Consider the following 5742-nt stretch of genomic DNA (forward strand, 5'->3'; position numbering starts at 1 on the left):
CTTTCATACATCTGCCTTGATATATTGTGAATGGGTACTCATTAGTCGATATCTCTAAACTCTGATATCCCTAACTGTAAAATAGCATTATATCTATTTTGCAGCAGTGTCTCAAAGTTTAAATATGTTACATATACAGTTTAGGAAAATAGACAAACACTAGGCTCTTATTAATGATTGAGCTTCCTTAAGATCCATAGGCAATACAGTGGTAAGGCAGACAGCAATGTGTACCAGATTTAGTAGGAGGCTTTGTCATAGAGCATTCGAACCCATCCCTCTGATGTCATCCTACTTATGGAAGCAGAAACCTCATCAAGTTGCCTTCCACCATGGTTGGAAACACTGATGCCTTGGATGTTGTGCTTCACTGCTAATTCTGCATCCTCTTTTGTCAAAATTTCTTTGAGGATAATGGGCAACCAAGTTGTACTCTGAAGCAAGGGGATATCATTCCAGCAGAAAGATATACTTGGCAAAGATGTGAGGGCAGGAAGTATGGACTTTCTTTGTAGGGAATTAGAAGATGACTCTTAGTTCCAAATGAACGCTCACTTTACTCATTCAAAAGATGATGTACATTTGAAGCACTGTCATTTGTAAGTTATGAAAACTGAACAATGCCACTTAATACTGATGCTATTCCTCTCCCAAAAGCTGTATGAAGAATTTCTACTTTAATGGCTTGTTCACTGACCATTAATCAATGGTTTTGTGTGATAATTATTCTAGTAACTGGATAGACACAATGACAGATGAAACAGAATCTATACTTTAAAAGGGTTTTGTATGTAGTACGTAAGACGAGTAAGGAAAATAGTCAAAGAACACAGTGACATTTTATGGTTGACCTATATCCATGGGCTGATAAAACTAAAGCAAAAAGGATCTTAAACCAGGCCTTGCCTATTATCTAGCTTTGGCTCACAGCACAAAGCATATTTCCTTAAATTCTAATGTTCAGGGTCACAAAGGAATCATAGCTGCCCACTGACTGAAGAGACCATTGTAATCTTAGCCTTGATTTTTGCTCTTAAGGGCATGCTATCTCTTTCAGTCTTCAGAATGTAATGAGGAAAGTGTTCATGATAGATCCTTAATTGAAAGATTTCCAAAAGTTGTGTTGCAGTGCCCTGATGATTCTGGATGACTGTTGAGTTTTCAAGGCAGCAGACTAGGGCCCCAGCTGGCAAAACTGGCTGGCTATACAACTGTGTTGTGAGTGTCCTTTTCAGAGAGTCAGTTTTTCTATGAATCCTGTGTAAAATTATCACTATCAGAACCCATCATGAAACAAAATATGAGAATAACTTTTAGTTTACTCTCCAGTTCCTGCAAAACTCCTCCCCAAGGCTCCCTTGTTTTTCAACATCAGTCCTGGCTTGAACATCCCTGATGATAGACCAAGCATCTCCAGAGGTGGGAGCATTTTTTCATAAGTTCTGATTGACAGGAGGCCCTGGAAAGGGAAAAAAAGGTCAGCTTTTTAACTGCTATGCTTACATATGCTTCCTACTGTCAACTATAATAAGGCAGTTAGGTGAAAATATTTGGAAAAAGGATGACAAGAGACTGGGAGGAATGGAAGGAAGAAGGGTGTAGGGAGGAAGGAAGGGAAGGAGAAAGGGAGGGGTGGATGAAGAAAAAATGAAGAGAAAGCCGGAGGAACACTAATCATCTCTTCTTATCCTAAATGTTTTTTATAATAAATGTCCATTGAGTCTGATATCTTTCTCACTTCTCCAGGGGATTGGAGGTCCTTCAGCATTATGTTTGCCTCCAAATTCAGCTGGTTTCTCCTGTTCCCTCACCTATTGTCAAGTACAGGCACATCTACAGTGATCACCAAAGCTTTGAAAGCAAAGCTTCTAGCCTATGAACCATCTGCTTGTTGATTTACCAGTCTGACTGCACATAGAGTTGGAATCAATGAAAGCCTCCTGGGGCAGCAGCAACAATGTCTTCCAGGGTATAGCTGGCATAAGTTTTGCTGACATAGTAGATGTTGGCCTCCTGAGCAGCTGGAATGCAAGGGACATGACCTAGTTGGGAGGGCAGAGCTGTTCTGATCTTGCCTCTTACCAGGTTGCCCAGTGAGTGGAGAGAAAGCCTGAGTTCACTCTCCAACCCCATGAGAGATGGCATGGTTCAATGGAGAGGATTAGTGTTTGCATTTTCTTCCACATAATCTGCTCTATAGGTGGAAGAAGTATGCCTAAGAATGTGAAGGCTGAGTTGCAACCCTCCCTTCCTGTATGGCTTTGAGGCTTAGTTCCTTCATTTGTCAAATGGGAAAGGTATTGAAAATGTCATGGCTACTGAATTGTTATTCCTCATTTCCTACTTTTATCATTTCAGTGTGTCTTCCCAGGACCTTGATCTTACTGTGAAGCTACATCCATGGCCAGAGAATTTGTCCTAATCAAAATTAGGACACATTAATTAATGCCAATGCCTTACATCAGCAGGAAACAGCCTATTTCACTCCATTACAAGACAATACAGTAGTATAGTAAGTCACCATCTTCATATAGGGTATTAATGTTTCCACTTAGCCATGCCTGTTTGCCTCTTTATCTTTAGAGTCCTCAGACACATCGCCTCATGTATCATGGAGTCAAAGGGAAAAAAATCAGAAGACTTGTAGGAAATACACACATACACAAACACATACAACATATTAAACACACACACCCCATACACATATACTACACACACCTGACATACGAACACACACACACACACAAAAACACACACACACACACACACACACAAAGTACACACACCATAAACAGTATAAACAAACACACATACAACCTGGAATCTAGAGGATGGACTCCAAAGAATATGTTTAGTGTTATCTCTTCTCATCCATTAATGTTATTATTGTTTGTGGAGGTCACAGGGACAGACCTCCACAGGAGTCACAAAGACAGACCTCCATGGGGTTGAGTAGGAAGGAGTTAAAACCACTTAAACACTTTTTGTTACAAAAGATGACAAAGTCAATCAAGGAGAAGAGAAGTGGACTAAGAAAGGGGAAGCTTGCAAGCCCTGTGTGAGGATTTGGGGGGAAAAGGATTTCTCCTCATCCTAAATGTAGATTCAGAATTCAGCTCCATCTCTAGCCCATAAAGCTGCAGAGGGGTCCCTTTCTCAGTGCTATGCTTAATACCTCCCCTTAAGGTACCTCTTTCCCTTGGTCTGATTCAGGGGGGTAAGTACCCCTCTTTATAGGAACAACCTGAGGTCTCAGCATCTCCTATTTATCAATAGCATCCTAGAGTAACAATGGATAGAATAAAGAACAGACCTTTTAAATGCTACCATGTTGTCATTGTAGGTGATGCCATGGTCAACTTCTCCTTCAATAAAATCCCAAAGGATCTTAGACAGCTGCTTTTGTGCATGTACCTTAAAGTCTGCCAAAGATACCAAAAACTTTGCTGGACCTTCAAAACAGAAAAGCAAAACAAACCCAGTGAGAACACTTTGGGCATAAAGGGTGAGGTGGAGTGTCAACATGCTTACATGCCACATCTGTATGTTGGTGTTCTTTAACTCAGTGCAGCCCTGCTAGTCCCCAAACCAGAGGACTTTCTTGCTCTCACAGCCACTCCCCATATTGATCATTTGTTCTTCTAAATGTCTACCATGTTTTCTCCCTACATTCTACACAAATTGCTTTAGTTTTTAAAGGCTGTACCACACTTAAAGGGATTACAACCGAAGTGAAGTGTTTCTTGCCTCCTCATCTCTTTCCAGGTGGTGTGGATATTCATAAAATAGAAGTCTCTTTGCATATCCAATGTCTCTATGTGCTCATATCACCTCACTTCCCTTTTTCCTGGACCTGCTTCCTAACGGCCTACTTAGCTTCATATCTCAGTGGTTTTACTTTCACTGTGGTATGGCATCCATAACACTGTGAAAAATCAGATCTGCTCTGATATCAGTGTGAGTTCCCAGGATCTCTGAGATCTCTGAATTACTTGAGGTGGTGGACAACAAGGTAAAAGCAGTTGAGTATTTTGTGTTGCCCCTTGGCTGATTCACTGGACATGTTGCCACAATGTCACTGCCTTCTTCCTTTGGTTATTTTTGTCAAGAGCATTTTTTTTTCTAATTAATAAACAGCTATGTTCCCGGACTGTTTTATTTGAAGAACAATTCCACTTACATGAAAACATTGCATCTGTTCTCTTGAAGGAACTGATATATACTTTTTGCCTTCCCTTTTTAAAAATTGGATATTATCTTTAATTACATTTCAAATGTTTTCCCCTTTTCAGGTATCCCATTCTGAAAACCTCTATCGCATTCCCCTGCCCCCTGCCTCCATGAGGGTGCTCAACCACCCACCCACCCACCCACTCCCGTCTTCTTGCCCTGGCATTCCCCTACAATGGGGCATCAACACCCTCAGGCCAAAGGGCCTCTCCTCCCACTGATGTCCAACAAAGCCATCCTCTACCACATGGGTCCCTTCATGTGTACTCTTTGGTTGGTGGTCCTGTCCCCAAAGCTCCCAGGGGCTTGGGCTACTAACACTGTTGCTCCTTCCCACACACACCATGGGCCTGCAAACACCCTCAGCTCCTTCAGTTCCTTTTCCAGCTCCTCTATCAGGGACACCGTGCTCAGTCCAATGGTTGGCTACAAGCATCCTCCTCTGTATTTGTCAGGGTTTGGCAGAACCTCTCTGGAGACAGCCATATCAGGCTCCTGCAAGCAAGCACTTCCTGTCATCCACAATAGCATCCAGGATTGGTGATTGTATATGGTATGGATCCCCTGGTGTGGCAGTCTCTGGATGGTTTTTCCTTCAGTCTCTGCTCCACACATTGTCTTAATATTTCCTCTTGTGAGTATTTTATTCACTCTTCTAAGAAGCACTGTTCTTGGATTCAGTTAGCAATTTTATTGTATATTTTTGCATCGATATTCAGAAAGGGAAATTGGTCTGAAGTTCTCTTTTGTTGTGTCTTTGTGTGGTTTTGGTATCAGTGTAACTGTGGCTTCATAGAATGAAAGGGGTAGTGTTCCTTCTGTTTCTATTTTGTGGAATAGTTTGAGGAGTATTGGCAGTAGGTCTTCTTTGAAGGTCTGATAGAATTGTGTACTAAACCCATCTGGTCCTGGTTTTTATTTTTTATATTTGGTTGGGAGACTTTTAATGACTGCTTCTATTTCTTTTTTTTATTACTATTATTAGATATTTTCTTTATTTACATGTAAACTTCTCCATTCCCAGTTTCCCCTCCAAAAAACAAAGAAACAAACAAAAACAACAAAAAAACCCTGTTGCCTCCCCCCTCCCCATGCCTGCTACCCCACCCTCTCCCACTTATTGGCCCTGGCATTCCCCTACACTGGGGCACAGAACTTTCACAGGGCCGAGCTCCTCTCCTCCTATTGATGATCAAATTGCAATCCTCTACTATACACATACTGCCAGAACAATCAGACCCCTCCATGTGCGGTCGTTGGTTGGTGGTTGAGACCCTGGGAGCTCTGAGGGTACTAGTTAGTTCATATTGTTGTTCGTCCTAAGGTGATGCAAACCCCTCAGCTCTATTGGTCCTTTCTCTAACTCCTTCACTGGGGGACCCTGTACTCATTTCAATGGATGGCTGTGATCATCTACATCTGTACTATTCAGGTACTGTCAGAGCCTCTCAGGAGTTAGCTATATTTAGGCTGGCTTGCCCTTCCTTCGGTCTCTGCTCCATAGTTAATCTC

The 5742-nt window shown here is 41.8% G+C and overlaps 1 pseudogene; it reads right to left on the reverse strand.

Moving 5' to 3' along the window:
- Positions 1-239: 239 nt before the first annotated feature.
- On the reverse strand, positions 240-2145 carry LOC116093251 (annotated as a pseudogene).
- Between the last annotated feature and the right edge of the window lie 3597 nt (positions 2146-5742).

This window comes from Mastomys coucha, unplaced genomic scaffold, assembly GCF_008632895.1.
Source record: "Mastomys coucha isolate ucsf_1 unplaced genomic scaffold, UCSF_Mcou_1 pScaffold16, whole genome shotgun sequence".
Classification (NCBI taxonomy): domain Eukaryota; kingdom Metazoa; phylum Chordata; class Mammalia; order Rodentia; family Muridae; genus Mastomys; species Mastomys coucha.